A 25,815-nucleotide genomic window follows, 5' to 3' on the forward strand; every position below is an offset into this window, starting at 1 on the left:
CTTGCAGGAGCAATATTACTACCATCATCATTATCACTACTCCAGACACCTCCTGACAAGTTTCTCTGGTTTCAGTCCTTCTCCTTTTTAATTTGTATCTCCACACCGCATATTCTATGATCTTTCAAATTTACCAACCTCATCATGTCAGTTTGTGATATAACACTTACCTGCAATTCCCTGGAGCTCCTGGGAACAATGCCACATTTCTTAACCTGAATAAGAGACTCCACATGGTTAAGCCCCTGCTTCAAGTCTGAGCCCTGGGTCTTGGCACCTGCTGTTCTGGGAGCCTGCAGTATCCTTGTTCTCTGTCCACTCCTTTGCCTCCTCCCCTTTTAACACTAAACCCCATTCTCCCACAACAACTTCCACATGGTTTTCAAAGGTTGGTGCCAAACATCAGGAACCACCTCTACAGAGAACCCTTCCTTCATCCTTGTCTCATGGTAGGTTCTCCTTGATAGAGCAACGCTAAGTTTCTATCAGTTAAAACACTTACTGCTGTATATGTAATGGTCTATTTACGTAACCACCCTCCCACCACTGGGTAAACACTGATGTCAACTCTTATCCTGACTGCCCTCCCCCGCCCAATTACCAAAATGAAACATCCAGAGACACTTAATAGTCCTCAATAAACATTTATTGAGTTAATTAAGGATACAATTATGCTCCTATCTCCTCTGTAAAGTCTAATATGAGAGTTTTCTTGACTTTTAGGGTCAAGGTAAACCAACTTTCTCCCAAGGAACTAATGTTTTTTACTCTGTGATAATGAGGATAAATAATATGATGCTGCATTGTTCTAGATGCCCATATTTTTCACAGGCAAGTTGTTACTTAAGCACAGTTACCGCAGTTGACTTCTTTGATTCCTTCTTTCCATGGTCCTATCGTTTTTTATGATTTTACCAACATTATTGCAGTGGTTCATTACTGTAATGTTTTTTCAAAAGAATTTTCCGAAAACATGTAATCAAAATCAATTTAGTGAATAACAAGTTCAAAATACATTCAAGGCATAATTCCGGGATGAAGGATCTCTGCATTTTGTAGAAAGGGACACTAAGTCCGTTTACAAATAACAATGAGATAATGTAAAAGGGCTGGGGGAGAGTTACTCTGGGTTTCAGAGGAAGAAGAGGTGACATTCTCTCATGACTGAAGAAGAGGTCTTCAAGGACACAACAATATTCTGACAGCAGGGATAAAAGCACTCCAAATGAAGTGAGGAGCATGTGAAAAGCAAGTTGGGGAGAGATCATGGTAAATACCTGGTGGAAATGAGACACAAGTGACTCTCTTCTGCCTTCAATGGAAATGCAAATGTTTCATGATTCCAAAGGTTAGCAAGTCAATGGCATATCATGCACATGTTAAGAAACACTGATTTTTAACCTTGAATCGATCTTCACATCATGCTGTATCATTTCAGTAGAGTGTTTCATAAAATTCCAATCTGTCATGTGATAGGTTGTGAAATTTAAGTTGTCAGACTTTGAAAAAAAAAATGGGTCTCAAACATCCACTCCACAGTTGGCCTCATGCCTACATTGATAGTGCTTTTTCTCTTACAATAGTACTAAATAGGGGCACCGGGTGGCACAGTCTGTTGAGCTTCTGGCTTCGGCTCAGGTCATGATCTCACGGTTCGTGAGATCGAGCCCCACATGGGGCTCTGTGCTGACAGCTCAGAAGCCTGATTCGGATTCTGTGTCCCCCTCTCTCTCTGCCCCACCCCTGCTTGTGCTCTGTCTCTGTCTTTCAAAAATGAATAAACATAAAAAAATTAAAAAACAACAACAATAGTACGAAATAAACCATAGAGCTGGAGAAAGCTGGTCAGGTCGGCTGAATCAGTTCTGCAATTGCTGAAACTGACTGCTGTGGAAGCCTTACTTCTTTAGGCTCTTCCTATTACTCTAAGCATCTCCCACCCCATAATCCTTTAACCCCTGTAACATCACCTCGTTTAAAGAAGGCAAAGCCATCTCCTCTGCTTTTCAAAGTGTTCTATTCCTGAAATTCATATAATTGTCCCTCTGCCTTTTATTTCTTATTTAAATATGTCCCTTGTATCCAGTGAGTGCGAAACTTCCACTGCTCCCCAACATAATAGACCTCAGCTTGGTATTAAGGACAAGAAGTCAACCTTGTTAAACCAGTTTCTACTAAAGTAAGAATGGTTGGTGGAAAGAACTCAGATTTAGAGTTGGAAAATCTAAAATCATGTAAATTCATATAAGAAATATTATGTAGCAAGGAGAATATATGATCAGTAACCAGATGCAAAATTTGGAACAACTCTAACATAATGTAATTTTGACTGAAAAGTTACAAGGCTCCACTTGTATTATTTCTTTTAATCCCAAATCAATATCATTGACTTCAATATTGTACTATTAACATACTGTATACAGATATTGTGGTGTGATCTAGCAACAAATGATAGAAGAGAAGAAAGTAAAAATCAAAATCATTTGAAGGCTGTTCCCGAAATGAGCAAGGAGAGTTGAGGGGTGGACTGTGGTGAACATGGAGGTGTCCCACTTAGGTCTCACCTCAGGAGAACTTACTGCAGGAAACACAATTAACTGGTGGTAACCACCCACTGGCACAAGAGCGAGGGGGCTACTTCCAACTAACTGATGAACTCCACTGCGGTGCTGATGCTTGCCCATTCCGCGCCCCCCCCCTCCCCCCCCCCCCCCCCCCCCGCCGCTCCCCGCCCCGGTACCAAATGTCTCCAAGGGCAACTCTGGTTGGAGATGCCCCATCAGATAATGGCCACACTGTTCTCAGAGCTGTGAGGCGGTCTGGCTTTCTTCCTATGTGACTTGTCTTTTCCTCTCTTTGCTCACAGATACTGGACTTGACTCTCCCCTCCACCAATTTCTGCTCCCTCCCTGTTTATCCTCCACAGGTATTTCCTCCAGATTTTTTTTTTTAATAACAAGTTTGATCCTCTAATCTCACCTTGGGGTTTGCTTCTCAGAAGACTTGAATGTACATGGTGTTGCCGAAACTGAGTAACAGACTCTCCTCTGTATTACCAATTGCCCCTTCCCTTAGACCTGAAGGAAATAGCCTCTTTAACTGACCTTCCTTTTCAATAACTGTCTAAGACCTTCAGGCTCTTCAAATGTACAAACTGACCTAACTGATTCTTAGTAACTACCCTCCAGACAAGCCCAGATAAATCAGCATCCCAGAGGAGAACACTGTAAGCCCATCCTGAGACCTCACCAAATAGAGAAGAAACTGTAGAACCTTCATCTCCTGAGCAGAAGTCTTAAACTATCATTCTTAATTTGAGAATCCCATGGAGAAAAGCTGCTGTTTTGTAGAAATAAGTACTCCTGTATTCTCCTTTGAGAATTTGTATCATCAGGCAAATGTGAGGGTCTATCTTAGACTGGCATACTAGTAGCTCTTGAGCTACAAATGCTTTATATTTGTAAACCATCACCAAACGGACATCATGTATGTGATCTTCACATGGTCACATGGACAATATGCGCTCTGCATATTATACACTATAGAAAAATATTTTAATTTAATTTTATTGTTGAATTTTTTTTGTTTATTCATTTTTGAGAGAGAGGGGACAGGGGCAGGGAGAAAGGGAGACACGGAAACCTAAGCAGGCTCCATGCTCTGAGCTGTCAGCAGAGAACTCGATGCGGGGGCTCAAACCCACAAACCATGAGCTCATGACCTGAGCCGAAGTTGGACACAACCAACTGAGCCATCCAGTGGCCCCTAGAAAGCCATTTTAAATACTTGTCAACAATATTTCCTCCTTCTTCACATTCTAAAGTCACAGTACGTATACTTTTCAATTAAAAGTACAATAATATAGCGTACATATTGGAATACAAGGTAACCAGAATAAATTAATGGTCTTCCTCCACTATTTCTCCCAGATACATACTCAGAAAATCAAGAATAAAAACAATCTTTGGTGAACAGCACAAAAATCTAACTGTAAGGTTGTCAGCTGGGATAAACAGGAGAAACGGGAAAGTGGGAAGAAGAGCCACTCAAGGTATGGAAGAGGTTGTACTGGAAATCACTTGTGAGACTCAGGCAGGTAACCTAGAAGTGAATGGCCAAAGGGTGGATGAGACCTTTAAAGATACGCTTACCAGAGGGTTTGGGACTAACAATGGCAAGATGGGCAGAATAATGCCGCCCAGAATATGTTAACACCCGAATCCCTGAAATCTTGAACATGTTACTTGACATGGTTAGAGGAACAGTGCGGGTGTGACTAAATTAAGGACACTGAGATGAGACTGTTATCTTGGATTATCAGGGGTGGGGAGAATGTAATCACTAGAGTCCTTGTAAGAGGGAAGCAGCAGGGTCAGAGAATCGGAACTATGACCTCAGAAGCAGGGGTCTTACCCAGAGAGAGCTATTTGAGGATGCTGCTATGCTCTTGATTTGAAGATGGAAGAAGTAGCCATGAGTCAAGGAAAACAGGTGGCTTCCAGAAGCTGGAAAAGGCAAGGCAATGGATTCTCCCCCCGGAACCTTCAGAGCCTTCAGCAGCCCTGTCGACATCTGGCACCTGATTGTAGCTCAGTGACACCTGTATTGGACTTGTGACTTACAGAGCTGTAAGACAGTAAATCTGTGGTGTTTTAAGTCACTTCATTTGTGGTAATTTGTCACACGAGCAACAGGAAACTAACAGAAATAACGATCATAGCTAACAAAGAGGTGTTTATTAAGCCCAGGTGCAGTGCTGTGTGATAGACACAAAACTTCCAAAGAAAAACAAATGATTAGAGACAAAAAAGTGGAGAAATCCTGGCCTGATAAGGCCTAAGGAAGAATCATATGTTATACAAAATGATTGTAAGACCAATACAATGGCAGGGGTGGGGTGTTCCAAAAGAGACAGCAAACCACAACCACCCCAAAACGAATGAATTCGTGTTCGGTTGTTTTATATAAAGATTCAGACCCTTAACAACTCATGGAAAGAAATCAAATCTGGGCTTAATATGGAATACAGTGTCATGACAGGCACAGCAGAACTTTGGAGGACCTACCCACCTTTCTTTATAGACTTACTTATTGAGATGGAATGATACATAACTTTTATCTCCTAGAGAGAAGATCTGCACAATTTCATTTATTGCCTGCATAACTGTGTTAAAATATATGGCATCACTCTGATTGAAAACATTAGAGAATTATGTGATTTACTGCATTCTGAATAAAGTAAAAAAATACCTGCTGTAATACTATGAGAGTTTACTTATCATAAAAATCTGCATTTGCAATAAAGATTAATTGTACACTGCAAAGTAAAATATATATCAAATCGGCATTCTTCAGGGATTTTTCAACATCATTTTATGTATGATGATAAATACAAAGCTACACTAAAAATGATAATTTTATATACTCAAATGAACTAGACTTTACAAAACCTTTCACAACTTGTGGTGTAAATCACAAACACATTATGCCCAAACTACTTGGCCTCTGGGCTTCCTATTAACAACTCTACATTAATATTAGGTATGTGAAATATTTTTTAGAAGAGAGAAAAGAGATTTTGCCAATCAGAGCCATAAATTAAGATAATGAAGTCCTGAAACTGCTTTCTAAAAAAGTAGTATGTGATGAATGACATCACTCCTCTAGCCATATTCTTTCCCAGGTCACTTAAGTGTAAGGCCAGTCAATTTAGCAGGAAATATGTCACTCTAGTGTTTACCTGGAGATACATTAATACACATACTACTGACATTTAAGGGTTTATTTCTAGTTCCATTATGAAATTCTATTATGAGGGAGATTTAATCCTTTGTATGGGGATTTTCAAGAAGAAGTTGTCAAACAAAATTGCAGTTGAACAAAATTGTAAAAGTATCTTTGGCTATTTTCTCTGGTGCCAACTGGGAAGTTTGACCTACTTAAAATAAGGCATATTAAAAAAAAGGTTGTGGGAACTTGATGGCTGTTAGTCAAGATTTGTATCACTGATTCATACAACTGGGAAGGAAATTTTGCTATGGAGCTTAGAGATATCACCCACTGATGGAGGGTCTGAGAGAGTACATACTCAAAGATCTAAAGCCATGTAGAAAAATGAAGATAATGTAAGGTTCAAAGAAGAAAAGGTCAATAGTAAGGACAGAAAAAAATCTGTACCTTTAAGCAGAAGGTATCTATGGACATTTCCAACATTTCAGTGTGTTGTCTTTCAAAAGCTGTTTTGTAAGTTGTTGTTTGAGGGTATACTTCCTTGCTTAGCCGGTAAATGTCTGACTCATCCATTCTGATTTAGGGTACTAATAAATGTGACTTGTGAGGGTCCTCAGATAAAGAGAACAATGATCAGGGAAGAAAACAAAAACTAAAAATGACATTCCTTTATCCTTATACTTCTGGGCTGAGTCTCGGCCAGGAGTCAGCAAAGTATAGCTAGGGGGTCAAATCTAACCTGCTGTCTGCTTTGTAAACTAAATATTTTGGAACAGACTTGCACCCATCCAATTCTTATCATCTGTGGCTGCTTTTATGCTTACAGAAGCAAAGCTGAGTAGCTGCAACAGAGACTATACAGCTCATAAAGACTAAAATACTTAACTGACTCAACTTTTAAGAAAAAGTTTGCTGACCTGTTCTAGGTCAGTGTTAGCCTGAGACCAAGTTATGAGTTTGGTGATCTTTACCTGACTTACTTTACTTTTACTCCTCTTTTCCTTATGAGGCTGTCATATGTCCTAAGTACACGAAGCTTCACAAAGTGTAAGCTAGTCTCCTAAATCTTCTATGCCTGTCTCTCTTGCTTTAGCCTGCTGCCTTTTGGGAGCACGCATAAGTCATTTCCATTGCAGAAATGGAAATAATGCAGCTTCCTGATGTGCTCTGTGACCACCATTTTGTGGACCACCATTTTCCTTAAGAAACAGAAATATTTTCAGCAGGCACTTGCATCTTCCATCATATCGAGACTCCACAAGGCTCTGTCTTCATTTTTCAAAGGTGTTCATTTATTTTTCAGAGAGAGAAAGACAGCGTGAGAGGGGGAGAAGCAAAGGGAGGGAGACAGAGGACTTGAAGCAGGCTCTGTGCTGACAGTAGAGAGCTCAGTGCGGGGCTCGAACTCACAAACAGTGAGATCATGACCTGAGCGGAAGTCGGATGCTTAACTGACTGTGCCACCCAGGTGCCCTTCTGTCTTCATTTTCAATGCTTCCACCAGGGTAGCTCTTCTAACACGTGCCTCTGTCTCTTTCCCGGTACTATGGTTGCTAAAGCTGATGTGGTGTTAAAGTGAAGTTCTTTCCTCCATATCTGTTGATGCAGAAATGGAGAGAGCCTTTGAGAGGCCATTCCTTATTTTTGCTTGGATGCATACATTCTTCCTTTTTCTCATGAAGAACTTTTTAAATTTTCCCCAAAGAACCAACATTCTCCCAACCTTAATTCAAGTTGTTTCAGTGGACTGACCCTACCCTTGTCTCCCCTTGTTCCAAGGATATCTTAGGATGAGGACGTGCAAGGTGGGGGCCAAATTTAGTGACACTCAAACTCTAATGTCCAGCAATGATTTAGGGGAACCAAGGAGCGAAAACACTGGCAAGACATTTACTGACCTTCTTCCTTTGGCCAAGGTGCTAAGGAAGCATGGCATTGTTAAAGAAAGGACTTTAAATTTTCCTAAGAAAATTTCCTGACCTAATCAGGATGGGTCAGTTACGGTAATGTTTCATGACGACAGGACAATCCTCTCATGTCACAGACACATCTACAGTCACTGCAACCCCTTGGTTGTATGTGGACTTTCTGCTAGAGTGATGGACCTTGAGCAGAAACCCCCCAGATGACAGAGTCAGATCCTAAGATAAGAGAGACTTTGGGAATATAATGCATTTCTTTTCTGATACCTTGTTCCTATTATAAAAAAATACGCTTTTCAAAGGAGTTTAAGACTCAGAAAATGTTAGAAAGCAATATTAAGATTAGCTCAAAACTCAAATGCTGCGGATGACTACAAGTTTCATCACCAAGACCTGCCTGTGCAGCTAAAAAGAAAATGCTTTGTAATTGCACATTTTGCACAATGCCACGCTTGATGCAATGTGTATGTGTTAAATATATGCCAAGTTCCTCTCGCCAGGTTTGTACCTTCCTCATCACTTACACTGAATAATGGACAATTTTTATGACTTCAGTGACAGTAAACAACATTTTCCTTTTAAGTGCAGTCCAGGAGATGCTAAAGAATCCTATAGCTCATGGGAGTGCTAATTGGAGCCAATTATAATTTGATTGACCTGCCTTGCTATTAAAATGATATGCAAAATTTACACTGCCCTTGCAAAATGGTAATTTCCTAGTACAAGCTAACTACAGGAAGCCCATCCTTTAACGAATCCAAAGGTGGTGCTTTTGGGTTACAATTCCCACATCAACTCTCAGAAGCTAATTCCAGAGAGGGGCCTCACTGGGTTGCAAATGATACAAAAGAACTCTATGGATGAGGAAAAGGTGCAATAAAAATAACTGAAATAATTAAGGACTAGTGAATAAAGTAGCAGTATCACAGTAACTGTCCATTCCTCATTACGTCTCATTTTCTTTTATTCTTTCCTTAAGGAATGTCATGGGGACTTGATATTTCTCTTCTTGCCATGCTGGTGATTTTTTTTTTATAGCAGAATAAAATGTCCACTTTCACTAGTAAATAGAATGTGGTTATTAGCGGAAGATGAAGTCATGCTGCCAAACCACAGGGGGCTTCTTACCGGGGACAATAAATGAGTCCTCGGGAAGCTGGAGAAATTAATCTCTCTCTCTCTCTGTCTGTCTCTGTCTGTCTCTGTCTGTCTGTCTGTCTGTCTCTCTCTCTCTCTCTCTCTCACACACACACACACACACACAGAGTACTACTACTTGCCATTACTAGCACATCGAACTGTTCATCAAAATAGTTTAATACTATTAAAAAAACTTGTCTTAAAACGGATCTTTACTCTCTCTGATTTGTAACGTTTCAGAATAATAGATTTTAAATAGCAGTAGCTTTGTTATAAACTTCTGAAATAGTACAAAGTCACATGATTTTTAAAAATGACTATTTAAATGTTTAATTATGCCAGGATATGTGATTATGCCTGGATGTCCAAAATAAACTTGACAACAAAAAACAATGCCCCCCTCCCCCCACCATCAATAATCAAAAGTAATTCCCAGCCTTCACATCTGTAGGGCTCTATAAATGCCAATTCCTTTGGGCTCTAAAGGATGTGCTCAGATTTCAGCATCAGGTTCAAGTCAAATATAAATAACAGTTTGCAGGCTTTGAAAAAAATAATAGGAGTTTGGAAAGTAGCATTTGTACTACCTCATGTTCCTTCACTTGTTACACTAACTTATAAATACACTTTACACAGGCATTTCTTCTCTGCCTCCATAGTGTTTCTAGTCCTTGCCTATGTGGCTATGCACATATATCCAGGGAAAAATCTATCACGTTATCAACTCTGTAAGAATGTCTTTCAAAGCCTGAAAAAAATTGCTACAGCTTTTGCTATGATTTAATAATTTACTGATGTTAGAAAGAAATAAACATAAAGAAATAAAAGGTTATTGCTCAAATGCTTTAGTTAAAATTCTCATTTGTGTATTAATGTTTGACTTTTTTAGAAATCACCTCTCTGATCTTTCTCTGTAAACATTTACTATGTTGACCAATTGGCTTATCTATCAAATCCTGAATATCGTTATCTTATACTCGATCCCTTTTTATTAACTGTTTTCTCTTTACAGTAAACCCAAGTCAGTGCAAAGAATAATTTCTGGTCAATGAAAGATCAATACTTAAAGAAGTATATGAATGTCCCTAATTTAGGGACTCTTTCACAACTTACACTATCCAGGTAAAGGGAACAGTAAGGGGTAAAAGTTAGAAAGAAAATAATATATTGCTCTCATTCTACCCTACTCTATCATTATGAGCTCCTCAAAATGATGGCTGTTTAATATGTGAGACTGTCTATATTAAATAAAGAACTTTTGATTGAATATTAATTTCTAGTAGATTTACCCTTGCTACTTCAGTACGTTTTCCTTACCCCCATTTTATTTTTCAACTTCCCAGCTACCTGTTTACAAATGTCACATTTAACTAATAGATGTGCATTGTATTGGTCAATGAATACAGAGATGTAAGAATAAATGAATAGCAAACTGATGTAGAGTATGTCAAAGGCAGCATTTTTAATATGCTATATTCCAGGGCTATGCAGCTCTTACATTTCTGTATCTAAGGTTAATGGATTAATGACCTTTCTTATTTTTTTAATGTTTATTTCATTTTGAGAGAGAGAGCACAAGCTGGGGAGGTGCAGAGAGAGATGGGGACAGAGGATTTGAGGCAGGTTCTGCGCTGACAGCAGAGAATCTGATATGGGGCTTGAACTCAGGAACTGTGAGATCATGACCTGAGTTGAAGTCCTATGCTCAACGGACTGAGCCACCCAGGTGCACTGATTAATGATCCTTCTATTCACTCTTAAGAGGATCACTAGGATTCTAATCAGGATCTTGTTCTAATATAAAGATATTGAATGAATATTGGCTTCGTTGTGATTTTCACAACTGTAGAATAGGAATCCACTGAGGCAAATCGTTTTAAAAATGCATCCTAATTACACTTAAAATTAGTAGCTGAGCTCATTTGTACCTCAGTAAGGTTACAAAGCTCATGCCATAAACCTCAGTTGGTAAAACCAACCACCTCAAATATTTAATATAATCTAAGTATATGGTTCTATTGACAGTTGTTCCTAAAATGCAGTCAAGTTTATGAAGTTTACACTTCATCTCTTTCTTTTTACATTTTTCAAATAAGAAACAAATTATAATAGAAGTTGTAAGAGCACTGGCTCTTCCATTATTTTTCTTTCTTTCCTTCTTTTGCTTTTCGATTTTCTTTCCTTCCTTCCTTCCTTCCTTCCTTCCTTCCTTCCTCCCTCCCTCCCTCCCTCCCTCTTTCTTTCTTTCCTTCTTTTGCTTTTCAGTTTTCCCTTCCTTCCTTCCTTCCTTCCTTCCTTCCTTCCTTCCTTCCTTCCTTCCTTTTTTCCCAAATGTATTTACCTAAAACAATACAAAGAAATGCAAAGCAACCACCTGCTCCCTCTTTCTGATGTTTTTGTACAAAGCACTTCTGGTAAAGGAGACAGGTTTCCTGGTGAAGAAAAACCAGTAATCATATAAGTGCTCTTCAGCCAACATAATGAGAAGCTTTTCTTTCCAAGAAGTAAATATGCACACCTACAGTATAAGAATATTAGACTCTGTCTTGGTCACAGTCAAAGATAACTTATACAGGAATGTTAAAATGTGTGACAGAAATGTTCACTGATCCTCTTTACACTGAAGGTATACTGAACTTTATTCCTTCCTAATTCAATATCGTATCTTCTTTTTTAATTTATTTTTAACTCTTTTATTTAAAAAAATTTAATGTTTATTTATTTTTGGGAGAGAGAACATGAGCAGGGGAGGGGCAGAGAGAGAGGGAGACACAGAACCTAAAGCAGGAGCAGGCTCCGAGGTGTCAGCACAGAGCCTCACATGGGGTTTGAACTCAGGAGACTTGAGATCATGACCTGAGCCAAAGTCGGACACTTAACCGACTGAGCCAGCCAGGTGCCCCTATATCTTCTATTTACTCTCCCTAAAAATACTGTGATTTTACTTTCTAAAAAAATTCATGTTGAACAAGTTGTCTTGCTGATTTACCCCTGCTTATTTTGATTCTTTTCCCTTACTATTACTTGAGGTGATATAAATATCTCTTTGCCAGTTCTGTTTCAGCAGTCAATAGTCTGAGTGAAAGCAATGCATTTATTTTAGTTACCCTGTGGAACTCTAGTTCTCTGCTTCTAGACACTTTTTCTGTCTTTGTTTGAGACCATATGTTGTTAAGGCTCTGGGAATTACTGAAATTGCTCATATTTATTTTATACCATATTTAAAATTAAAAAAAAATTTTTTAATGTTTATTTATTTTTGAGAGAGAGAGAGAGACAGAGAGAGAGACAGAGCATAAGTGGGGGAGGGGCACAGAGAGAAGGAGACACAGAATCTGAAACAGACTCTAGGCTCTGAGCTGTCAGCACAGAGCCTGACGCGGGGCTCGAACTCACGAACCGTGAGATCATGACCTGAGCTGAAGTCGGACACTTAACTGACTGAGCCACCCAGGTGCCCCTATTTCATATTTTTTAAAAGTTTATTTATTTTGAAAGAGAGAGAGAGAGTGCGTGTGCACACACATGAATGGGGGAGGGGCAGAGAGAGAGGGAGAGAGAGAGTCCCAATCAGGCTCCACATCCAGCTCAGAGCCAGATGTGGGGCTCAATCCCATGACCCTGGGATCATTACCTGAGCCAAAATCAAGAGTTGGACGCTCAAACGACTGAGCCAACCAGGCACCCCTGTTTTATACCACATTTAATTTCAATTGCATATCTTTTGGAAAATTTATGAGCATGCTCTTTTCTTTCATCTCTTTATTTTATTAATTCAATTAGTTGACCTTCCACTGGCATGAAATGAAGGGCTTTTCTAGCTTCCAATTTGAATGTGTCACATCAAAGAGTATTTAGCATGCCATGTTTTGTATCAAGCAACCTTGTGGCTATATTCTATTTCTGTCACTCACAGACACTTATCATACTTGGGCTCTGGTAAAAAAAAATAAATTGTATTGCTTTTCTTTAGAGAAAGATTTTCAAATTTCAGTTAGAGAATCCGCTTTTGTCCCATTTGTTCACCAGAGAAAATGTAAGAAGGTAGCGAGAATAGTCTTAGCCAGAAGGATTTTTTTTTTTTTTTTTTTTTAGCCAGAAGGATTTGATTATCAGTCCCGTAGGGTACCTGATGATGGCGGCAGGTAGACAGGACATGGAAACTGTTCTGTGGTACTCCAAATTTCCTTTCAGGCTCTGACATATGAAGATACAAAGGAACACTTCTCTACTGCTTAACAAGGAGAAACGGCAAAGACCATGCGGATAACAGAATCTCAAGGAGAGCATAAAGTACTGTTTAAGGACACAACAGTGCTTGACCAAGCTTTCTCTCTGATTGTAAAAACAACTTGAAATAAGCTTTTTGGGATATCCTTGGAAGTAAGGATTTCTGTGTTGTAGTCATGGGATTTGAGGTTTAGACATTACTGTGTCCATTCTTGGTATGCGCCTTTGATAAATTATCTTAAACTCTCTAGTCTCACATTCTTGTTCCTCAAGAAGGAAAGGGTTGCATGGAATTGGTTTGGTTGCCATTCTTTGGGATATGGATCCTCTGGAAACTGCAGAATTACCGTAAGATTAGACAATCCATATGCCTGCTATACTTGATGGGGAGACTGAACAAATTATACGTTACATAACATATACACAGGTCCTATTACTTAAAATGTGTGGGCTATACTGTGACTGACAAAAATGTATATTCAGTTAAAAAGTGTTAATGAATTCATTAGGGCTTTTGTATATCATGTATTTTCTCTCTCAAAAATACAAAACGCAAGAAAAACAGCTACGTTGAAAGCTTGGATACTGATACTGATTTTAACACTAGATACTGATAACGCCTTTACATGTCAGCTTATTTAATCCTCACAAATGAGGCAAATATACTCATCCTGTTTTACACAGATGAGGCAACCAAGGCAGTTAGGGAAGTCCCAAGTTATAAGAAAGTTCGAAGGATTTGAATCCTGGCAGTGTGGAACAGAGCCTAAAGCACTTCACAGGACTGTCTTCCTGTTCTATCTTTTCAATCATGTGAGTGATAGTAGCGTCTCGACAGTTCAAATGAATCCATCAATTCAAAAGGATTGGGGAGTAATGCTGTTTATGATCCCTTCTATCCCTTAAAATACTAAATCTCCTTTATAAGTCTAATTTCTACATATACGGTCTACGGTATTGTTTAAAAACAAGAGTCAATGGCAAACAGACAAAGCAAAACCAAGTAATAGCTATGACAGAAACAAACAAACAAACAAACATGACTAGGATCAATTCCTGATTCTGGTACTTCCAGCGATGAAACATCCAGAAAATTTCCTTTCCTCTGTATGCCTCAGTTCTCTTTTTTGCAAAATAAAGATAACAGTACCTATTCCATAGGTTTGGTGTGTAGGTTAAGTAAAATACAAAGTACTTACAGGCATGCATGATAAATAATGAGTGGCCAATAAATGTTTGTGGTTATTGTCACTGTTTTTGGTGCTGTTTTGGTCCTCTTTGACCAAGGGTCAAAACTTTGTAGGTTGGAACCCTACAAAGAAGTTAAATATGCAAATTTCTGGCATTGTAAAGAAAGCAGAGATGCAGGGCTGAATAACAAGGGCTCAGAAGTGAACCAGCTGACCTTGATGCAAGGAGAGAAGATTGAATTTTCCCTGGCAGAATTAGGGAGCAGACCAAGCCAAATGGAAGAGCTTAGAATGCTGGTAGGGAGGCCATGGCAAGTATCTGTCAGAGTTTCTCTGCTTTCTTGATGGTGAGAAGCTCTAAAATGATGGTGCGCATGGATATTTGACCCCTATGACCAACTAGGTTGAGTGGTGGGTCTTGCTTTTTAATAGTGTTTTAGTACACTTTTAGGAGATACTGAGGCATATACTACTGGATAGATAGAAACTATTACATCTAAAAAGAGAAGGGAAACATGGCAAGAATAAACTTTCTTCAGAACAGCTGACAGAACCAGAGACAGAAGAATAAAATAATTAGAATAATTGGGATTAAAATGTTTTTCTTAAGAGAAAACGTAAGCTACCGTAACTGTTCTGAAAAAGTTACCTGGTCTCATGTGAGTCAAAAGCCAAAAGGACCAAGCTTTGATTCTGAAAATATGCAAAATGCAGGCATGAGAAAACACAGCATCCTTTCCGCTAAATTAATCAGATGAACTACCTTTGTAGCCAAAGCAGGTTTCTCAGTACAGGTGAACCAGGGAACGTTGCTCCACAGGGCACTGGAAGCTATCAATGACATGGAGTCCTATTTCTAACATGCTTTTGGAAATATTTCCAAATGGGAACAATCATTTCTAAATGTCAGTTCACGGTCTCTAATCTTAAATAATGGAAATATCTCATCACATCCCTATGAGGATATCAAGAGCTTGCTTTGACTTTAAAACCAGAAAAGCTGTTAATTAAAAGCTCATCTCCGTGCCATTGTTTTGGGTGATATGCAGATATTAAATGAATATGAGAGGAAGTCCCCATTCTACTTCACTCTTGAACCTTAATGAAAACACAGTGACACAGGTAGGAAAAGAAACAATTTATATTTTACATTTTAACATCATCCATAGAAAATGAGATCCTGGTAATCAAAATGTTCTCTCCTTTTCTTTGATTGATGGATTCTCATTCTGTGGTGACAGGGGGAATGTTTAACAGTGAATGATCAGCTCATAGCAGCTGTGCTGGCTGCTGCAAGAGTCGGGATGGTCTACTACAGGCTCTCTGAGTAGCCAGGGATTAGCCCGGCTCAGTGCCTCAATGGTTTCTGATAAAAACCAATTCCCTGACTTAAAATTACCTCAGTATTTCTCAAAAGGTGGGCCCGTAAGAGATAGTAAAACAAATAAGTTAATATTGACAAATTAAAAAGTGACATGAATTTAAATAAAAGTCTACATTGGAAATATTTATTGAGAACCTGATAGATGAGACGTTTACTGGGTAGACAAACATCTTTTTAAATATTAATTCCATAATTCTTATAATAAGAATACACTTCACCTGAGTGGCTGTCACATCACTAATTTTAGAATTTAAAGTATTTTAATGTTTATTTATTTTTGAGAGAGAGAGACAGAGACAGAGCATGAGCAGGGGAGGGGGAGAGGGGAGGGAGACAGGATCCGAAGCAGGCTCCAGGCTCTGAGCTGTCAGCACAGAGCACATGGCGGGGCTCGAACCCACAGACCACAAGATCATGACCCAAGCTAAACTCTGAGCTAAATTCAGACGCTTAAATGACTGAGCCACCCAGTCGCTCCGAGAATTTCAAGTATTTTAAACATGACTGAAAAACTCAGGGCAAGAAAAATTAGAGCATACGCCTACTTGGTGTTCGTAACTTTAGAAAAAGAAAAGAAATGAAGATATGTAGAAAAGAGATTTTAGAATCTGGTAATATATTTATTTTTAATAAAAACTTTCCTACCAAAAAAGCTATAAAATAAATGCTAATATTTATATTTATTTTGACAAATATTTCTCGATAAGTTACATTTTAAGGGGCAGCTAGAAGTCTTTAGATACATAATATATTCTAACCATTTGTCTTCACAGGATATCTCACAAAATTGCCTAGAGACACAGAGGCAAGAGAAAATCAACTAGCCTTTACAACCTCAACAAAGAAAGCACTCCTGTAGTCCTGCCACACGCAGTCCCAGGTAAAATCAGGAAAATAAGATTCTGAAAGTATTCCGCCTTGCACATACATATTTAGAGGACAAACTATCCCGCCAGACTTTCTTTTCAAAAATCTCTTATGTTAGTTACCAAGTTTTCATGTGACTACTGAAGCTAATTCCCACTATTTTCCATATTAGAAATCAATGTGTACTCTGTTGACATTTGTCCCAAACACAGATTAAATGTTCGGTTTGTATTCACACTGTCAGCATGCAGCTCCAACTGATATCATATCCAAGTTACTGACAGAGGAAATGAAAGTATAAAAAATATAATTTTAATTATTAAAATTGTTAACCTTTATCTCTCAAATATTATATGCTAGATATTTATAGGCAAACGTTCTGGAATTGCATTGGCTTTTATATTCGTAGAAAGGCTAACTCACCCCGACAGTGTCACTGATTTAAGTCTGGACTACTTTTGGAAATTATTTTAACACACTGCTCAGGAAGGCCTAGGTTTCTAGTTACAAGAGAAAACGTGGAATGAGAAGAATATGTCTGCCTCACAAAATCTACTTCAAAAAATATTTTATGTAAACAAACATGATAAATAAAATGACTCACAAAAGGGTCATGGCCAATGTTTTGTGCCTTATGCTAAGCTCTGAAAAGTCTGACATGTACTGAGTATTTTATAATAATAATAACAGCAGAAATAGTCACAGTAGTGGTAACAGTAGCTATTACTTAATGAGAAATGACTGTGTGCCACGTATTCTGTCATACTGATCTCTTCTTTAATGTTCATACCACTCCATGAGGTAGGAGTCATTATTCCCATTTTACAGATGAGAATATTGAGGCCCATCAAGGTTAAAGAAGATCTCACAAATAGTAAGTCAGGCCAGGAAGGTTGGAACTCAGCTGACTGCTAAGCCCCAGCTCTGAGTAGTGAATAGTTGTGCACTCACTAACTCACACTTCCATCAATCTTCCCTCTCTCTTTAAGCCCTATTCCATACGCCCAGATAAAAGAAAAATTGAAGGCCTAAACTTCAGATCACAAGCCTAACGACTTGGAAGAGAGCCGTATTATTCTCTGTGCACTAAATAATGAGTTTCTGAAAGACGTAATTAAGATTCTCAGGAACAAGCATGATAATAACTTGTAGGAGTCAACACTACACCTTTGCCTTTTTTCAGCTCTTTTTTCTCAAACTCATCCCCTGTTCACAGATTAACCTCACCTCTCGCTGCAGCAAAATGGTACAGGGAACTGTAGGCAATGGTCTTCAAAAAGTACTCTTCGAACTATTAAGAACAAAAGTGTCATTTGTTAGTCAAGTGATCTCATTAAGGGGCATTACTCTAACCGTTGACTCAGAGCTCTAATAGAGCTGGATTCCAAATCCTGCAGAATTTGACCTGGGTGGGACCAAGGCCCAGAATGCTGGCTTTTGTTAAAGGGTATGACTAAATAGAAAGGAAATGTGAAACAGCCCTAACAGTGTGCCGTTTTATACTTTATCTTGCTGCTGAGAGCCTGCTCTTTCTGAAGAAAAGGCTATTTCGTGACAGAATAATTGGTTCTGATTCCACAGCTCTCTATGTCAATGTGCTTCCTTCCATGAGGCCCTAGAAAGCTTTGAGTTGCATGGGAAATAGAAGAAAATCAAATGGACTCAACCCATTTGGAAGCTCCACAGCACAGTCCCAAAACAAAGTTAGGCACAGTAAACAAAGCAAAAGTCACAAAAGGAAAGGTGTGCTTGGCGGGGGGCACTGCTCATGATTAATATCAAGAGCAAACCAGCCACAGCCTGCCAGGCAAACCCGGTCAGCGCAGTGTCTTTCCCAGTCAGCAGTATCCACCCACCTACATGTTCTACATACATAGCACTGGGCGCAGCGCAAATCACGCCGTTATAAAGGGAGTAATGGAATAACAATAAAAGTCAGATTTAGCAGTGTTCAGACAAATGGGTAAATGTAACTGAGCAATCAAAACTATAATGCAAAGGTTAATTTAGGCAAAAAGGTAGAATTATAAAGGCACCATGCACTCGGAAAGTATTTCCCGTTACATTTATTAGCTTCTCCACTAGTACTCTATTTATTGAAGTCTAATAAGAACCCATTCCTGGTCATGAATTACCGGAGATATGTCTTACTAGAGGAATTAAACACGTAACAGCCTCTAGTATGAATGAAGGTGTTTTAATAACTTGGAGTTTGGCAGCCCGATAAAACATTATGATCATCTTGAGATTTACACTAAAGTTAGCAGCCCTGCTTAATGGGAACAGGCTCCACGTGAATCATCTGTGCTTTCCCTAACCACATGCTTCCTCCTTAGGACAATACTGTTTCAGATTACAGAAGATAGGAAGTACTCTCCTATCATAAAGACATAAAACTGCCAAGACTGTGAACACTCTATAAAGAGTAAATATGTGTTTCCTGGGTTTAGAGACCATGAACTGATCTGAATCTACTGCCCATCAGCTATTCTCATCTGCTAAATGGAGACAGTAACATCTCTGACTTTTACGGAGTTGTTTTGAATAGCTAAATAATCACAGTGGCATATACTGAATGCTCAATAAACATTAGCTATTGTTATATTTATTATTATTAATTTGCACTCTCATACTTATCTTAAATAACACACTGCCTTTTAATTTCTATGAGCACTGTTATGTAACTTTCCTCATGTAAGAAGTAGAGATAGGCCCTGGAATGACAAAGGAGGTATGAGAAGGAATGGAAAAAGAGACGTAGAGGGAATAAGAGGGAGGAGGGAAAGAAGGACAGAGAATCCAAATCAGGGTCTGGAAATGTTGAGTATTTAACGGAAGCAGGGAGAATAAAGGGCATTACTCCAACAGAAAGGGATCATGTTAGGTAAATGAAGGTTACTGATGGAGTAAATTGGAGGCAACAAGGTAAGGGAAGAATGCCCAGGGTTCTCCTATCTCTACTCACACTTCCTCCCTCCCTCCTCTCCCTGTTTTCTTCCTTTTCCTTCTTCCCTCCCTTCCTCCCTCCATACCTCCTTCCTTCCTTCCCTCTTTTCCTTCTTCCTTCCTTCCTTCCTTCTTTCCTCAGTAATCACTAAATCCTTCGAATATAACAAAAGTACATTCTACAAAAACTCAATATCAAAAAGCCAAAAGATCAGATATTAGGTACAGAGGAAACTACATAACTGAACAAGACAAGTTACGTAGGACAAGTGAGTTATGTAGGAACAAACAAGTTAGAGGAATTCTCTGTTCTCAGGGAGCTTGTATTTTACTAGTGAGATGGAGGGCTTTAAGGAACAAATACATAAATACATATCAGAAAGTATCAAATGATGATAGTGGCTATGAAAAGAATGTTAGGAGGTTGATGCCATAGAAATGAACTCAAGAGAACTGCTTTGGGCAGGGTAGACAAGAATAGGGTTCATTTAACTCTGAGATGAGGTTAACATTCATATGTAGAGTGTTCCATTTTAAGTATACAGCTTGGTGAGTATATAAGTATGTATCTGTGCAAATAGCACTCAGATCAAAGTCCAGAACATTCTCAGAAATTTGGTTTATTTTTTTCATAAGTGATATTGTGTTATATATTTAATTCTGTCAGTTAAAAAATATTTTAATGTTTATTTTTGAGAGAAAGAGAGAGAGAGAGAGAGAGAGAGAGAGAGAGAGGGAAAGAGTGAGTGGGGGAGGTGCAGAGAGAGAGGGAGACAGAATCTGAAGCAGATTCCAGGCCTCGAGCTGTCAGCACAGATCCCGATGCAGGGTCTGAACTCATGAACTGTAAGATCATGACATGAGCCGGAGATGGACCCTTAACCAACTGATCTACCCAGGTGCCCCTAATTCTCTTAATTTTTCAGGCACCGTTTTAAGGTCTCTCCATATTATGCCTTTTACTTGTGGCTTGTAATTTCTGTTCATACCTCCCGATGGGTATCAACCACATTTTTTACTGTATTTACTAACCTTCTAATCCAGTTGTGGACCCCAAGGTGGCTTCCAACATTCCAACAGGAATGAACATCCTCAGACATGAACCCTTTACTGAGCAATGTGGGAATTTTTTTAAATACACGATGAGAGGAGAAAGTCAGTGTCTGGGTCTCTGAGAACAGTAATCTGACTGACCAATGACAGACTGCTTTCCAGAACATACACCATGCTGTACTCCCACGAGCAGTGTGTTTGATTGCTGTTGTTTAGATTTGCATGCTCTGATGTCTCATAATTTTGAAAATCTTTTCGCACAATACTAAAACTTTTGATTTTCCTTCTCTTAAATCTGCTGCTCCTTCCCTTGGCACATTTCTCAAAGGGCGTGGCCATCCCTTTCTGGACAATTTGCAAGGGGTGTGTTATTAAGGAGGTAACACTTCAGCTGAGGTGTGATTAACAGGGAGGAGCAGACCTTGAAAAGATCAGCAAGTTCTAGGCAGAAGGAACATGGAGAACAATGGCTTAAGGCAGGACTGAGATGGCCACATAGAGGGAACAAGCAAGAGCACCTGGCGTGGGTGGAACACAGTGGGAGAGGGGGGAAAAGGGTACAGATGAGGTCAGACAGTGAGGAAGGGCCACAAACAGTCCTGTGATTGAAAATCTGCCAGACAGTGCTGAGGTTTTCTTGTTCCATTGGCAGAAATTTTAATGTTGAACCTGACCTTTTACCAGCCATCAATGAATGGAGAATGACAAGCACAATTGTAGCTGATATACCTCTGAGAGTTTAATAGTAACAAAAGTAGATCAACAATTGCGATTCAAAGCACTCAGAACATCATAAAAGTACATTCTATAAAAATCTCAATAACAAAGAGCTAAAAGATTACATATTAGGTAGAGGGGATATTGTGTAGCAGAGTAAGACACATCACTGAGAGAACCCAGAAAATTGCTTTCTCCTCATGGGAAAAGCCAAAAAGAATAATAATAATACACTTATTTCATTAGGCTAGTCTGTGGAGATGTTCATCTCAAATTAATATAGAAATAGGTCTACAAGGTAAGGGATTTTGAGCTTTAAATTTAAGGACAAACTGTTTTTCTCATTTATTAAGTCAAAAACTCAAAGGGTAGTTAATAGCTATAACATGGGGGAAAAAAGCCTCCATCTGATTAGGGCAAACATTATTGAGTCTCAATAAAACATATACACTTTCCAGATGTTAATTAAGCATCTAGCATTTAGAAAATACTGTGCTTTTGGGGTACCTGGGTGGCTTAGTTGGTTATGCGTCCGACTTCCACTCAGGTCATGACCTCGTGGTCCGTGAGTTCGAGCCCCACGGTGGGTTCTGTGCCGACAGCTCAGAGCCTGGAGCCTGCTTCAGATTCTGGGTCTCCCTCTCTCTTTGCTCCTCCCCCGCCCGTGCTCTGTTTCTCTCTCTCAAAAATAATAAATAAACATTAAAAAAATTAAAAAAAAAAGAAAATAGTGTGTTTTGGAAGCAATGTGTTACAAAGCTCTTAGAGAACAGAGACAGAAGACTTATTTTTATGTTCATCTGGTATACAGCAAAATAGCAAAGGACCTATCATATGAGTGACATCAAGAGTGTACATTTTATCGAGACACACGGTGCCCAATCTCAATTCGTCTGTCTGCCTAACAGTAGAGTCATGATGTTCATCATCGTCTAAACTTTCCATGGTATGAAAGGAAGCAAGGAAAGCAAACACTGAAGAAAGTATTATTTTATCTACAAACACACGAAAATTGTCAAATGTTAAAAGGAAAGTTAATCTCTCTTTTTAGTCATTTGACTTGAAAAGATGGTGAGGAGCCAGCAAAGCTAGACTGCAGCAAGTTTTCAGGCATCTGCAATAAATGTTAAAATAACTGTCACCAACAAGAAAACCTCTGCTTTCCTTCTATTCCTCATTGGTGGCTTCTGATTTCAAATAAAGATATGATTGTAATCATTCCTTGTTACTCTGCTGGGATGAGTAATTTGATGTGCATGAAAGTGCTTTGTACTCACAGAAAAGTCTGCAAATACAGGGCTCTTATTATTCCAAATAAATAAATACATGAAAAAATGTTTAATGTGCAATGAAAATTAAATATGTTAATAGAGCAATATGATAAAATGTAAATAATATAAATTGATACAATAATCAAAAATAGAATTAACGGAGTAGCCTGAAAAGTCTGCTTACATACTTGCTTGCACACATTTATAGTTTTCATTCTGTTTCCCTGCAAAGTGTTCATGTCCTTTTCTGTTTCTCCTACTAGTGCCTAAGCATCTTGGGGCCAGAACATCACCCTTATCTCTATGGCCCCGGAGTGTGGGAGGGTTAAGAAATGTGAGAATTCATGCAACTATACCTAATCATCAGCTGAGTGCAACACATAGGCTTTGGAGAACAAAAGCAAGATTTGTCTGATTCAAAGGATCTATAATCAGTGGGCTAAAAGCCTTCATCATTGCCTGCCATATGTTTATACACACCTGTGCACATGCACACACACACACACAAACACAAACCTGGTCTCAGCCTACCTGAGGACCCCTTCTCATTCCACTCTCCCAGCATCCCATTCTACCCAGACTTGCTGGCCTTGTGCTCCCCCCAGAATTCCCAGCACTTAGCATCCTTGCCCTCGATTTCCCTCTGCCTCCGCTGTTCACCCCACCCCCAGTCTTTCCCTGGCTCACTTCTCCTTGCCGCTGAGGGCTGCCCTGGGCTGGCCTCTTTCCTGCCCATTGCTTCTAAAGCAGCCTCCCCTCCCTGTCACTGTTGCTATCCCACACTTTTATCTTCAGAGCTTTTATCATTCTCTCCCATTTTATTGCTTATTGATCTTGTTTATTTTAAAACTTGTTGCCCCTGTGCCAATGCAGTTAGAGTCTATCTCCAGGTGAGTTAGGACTTTGCTTAATTTTTTAGCCCTCAGCTTGGAACAATGCAGACTTGAATTGGACTCCCTATGAATACATATTTATAAAGCATTTATGACAGTATCTGGCATTTAGTAAGACTTATATAAATGCTTAATCAAACAACAACAACAACACAAACAATGAAAAGCAATGAATTCAGGCCATATCCACGCTGGCTAACAGCTGCGTAACCCTGGACAAGTTATCTTCCTGTTTGAGTCTGGGTTTCCTTATTCCTAGAAATGGAATGAATACTTCTTCCTTCACTGGGTTTGTCAAGAGGAAAATGTGGAAATGAACAGAGAAGTATTTAACACGGCAGGTGTTCAAAAAATATTACTTCTTTTTCTCCACTGCTTCTAAATTTTTAAAGCCATTTTAATGTGTGTTCAAATTCTTCAAATTTTGTCCTGAAAGAGTTAACTTTTGGTAAAGTGAATTGCAGTGATGTAAGGGTATTATGTGATCGGAAAGGTTTTAGGGATTGTTAGCTAAGGGGTGGAACATGAGTAGTTGGTTAACCTGCCGGTGCACATGTATGCCCTCAACACAATTTGTAGGAGCCTCAATTTATTGCTTAGCTGTTTATTATATGCCTCTCCAGCACTACACTATGAGCAGCATGAATGCAACTATGGTGTTTATATTTATATCTGGTGTTTTTTTGTTTTTTTTTTTGTTTTTTTGTTTTTTTTGAGAGATTGACAACTAGTGTGAGCAAGGAAGGGGCAGAAGGGGTAAAGAGAGAGAGAGAGACAGAGACCCAAACAGGCTTGATGCCAACCATGAAGCCCAGGGTGGTACTTGTTCCCACAGCCTTGAGATCATGACCTGAGCTGAAATCAAGAGTCGGATGCTCAACCTACTGAGCCACCCAGGTGCCCTAGTGTTTGTATCATTTAAGCTCGGCAACAGAGTGGGTATAAAATTAATGTTTGGTTGGGGTGCCTGGGTGGCTCAGTCGGTTAAGCGTCTGACTTCAGCTCAGGTCATGATCTTGCGCTTTCTGAGTTCAAGCCCAGCGTCGGGCTCTGTGCTGACAGCTGAGAGCCTGGAGCCTGCTTCAGAGTCTGTGTCTTCTCCTCCCATGTTCATGCTCTGTCTCTCAGTAAGAAAATAAATGTTACAAAAATTAAAATTAATGCTTGGTGAATTAAATGAACCAGTTACAGTGGAGGAATCTCAAATAATCATGACTAGTCTCTTTATAGCTGGTTGTATCCTACAAATAAAAAGGTTAGGCTGTTTTGGGTAGAGATTTATAACTGGGTTTTAAAATAGTTAAAAATAAATTTCTAAACAATGTCTCTAATTAAAATTTGTCAGTACGTTTTATGCAAAGAAATGATTCTCCAAATTAACATAAGGCTCTTCTGAGTTTCTCCTTCAAAGATCCCATTACTTTCCCTTTTAACTTTCCCAGTTGTTTATCTTCAAACATAAGGTGTTCCTAATAATCTCCATTTAACAGATGGGAACACTGAAGTTCAGAGCTGCTGTTAAATTGCTTTCTCAAGCAAGAGCACCAACCCAGTTGGGGTCATGATAGAAGTTTTGTATCTTCCATTACTCTTTCAATTAGAATCTGCTTCCTGGTAATTAACACATTCTCTCTAGCCTGCAAAATAATCATCCTTTGTAGAGCTCCGGTGTGGAAAATTCCTATTTGAGAAAAGACTTATTTTGGAAAGTTTTATAAGGACTTGCGATTGCAGGCCATCGTGAAAATCACTGTGCCATTTTAGGTTTAAAAGTGTAATTGTGATCAACAATTCCCCGCAACCATGGCAACACAATGTGCCCCTTTCTACTTGTTTACTTTTAAGGAATTGGAGGACTATTTAAGGATTAAGATTACCATGCATGCTGTATCAGCTGACCTTTACAAAGGATAAAATAAAAGCTCTGGGTACTCACCCTTATAAATCAGTGTTGGTGATTACTTTGGGTTACATAGGTATACATGGACATTTCAGTTCTTAGAAACTATTTATAATAATCCAGCAGTAACTATCATATTTTAAGGACTGATTTGCACACCAAAGGATATTTTAATATAGTATTTATGTTTGCATAAGTTTGTGGATCACTGTTTAATATCAGCTATGAGATCAAAGCAAAGAAGAATTTCCTTTATCTTGGGTTTCCAAATAAGAATAAATTCATAATTTTCCATACCTCTATTAAAAATACATTAATATTTGTATAAGAAGAGAAGGGAAGAAAAACTCAGGAGGAATAAACGTGTGACCTTGCTGAAGAAAAAAGCTTCATAACTGACAGGTTATATGTGGCTGGAGACTATGAAACCAGCTTCGTTATTAATGAAAATATCAAAAAAAAATGCATTCTGGTTCCACTACTTAATAAGATCCAATTTAATTTACTCTTGAATCTCAATCACTACACAAGATGAGTTTTTCTTTAACTACATTTTTTTCACTGTTCGTACT

At 38.9% G+C, this 25,815-nt stretch overlaps 1 protein-coding gene across 3 annotated transcripts in view; it reads right to left on the minus strand.

Annotated features, from left to right (window-relative positions):
* Nucleotides 1-25,815, minus strand: part of CNTN3 (contactin 3) — a 339,239-nt gene that overhangs the window by 100,428 nt on the left and 212,996 nt on the right. The gene's annotated exons all lie outside the window — the stretch shown is intronic.

This window comes from Panthera pardus, unplaced genomic scaffold, assembly GCF_024362965.1.
Source record: "Panthera pardus isolate Hobbes unplaced genomic scaffold, ASM2436296v1 HiC_scaffold_8, whole genome shotgun sequence".
NCBI classification, from domain to species: Eukaryota; Metazoa; Chordata; class Mammalia; order Carnivora; family Felidae; genus Panthera; species Panthera pardus.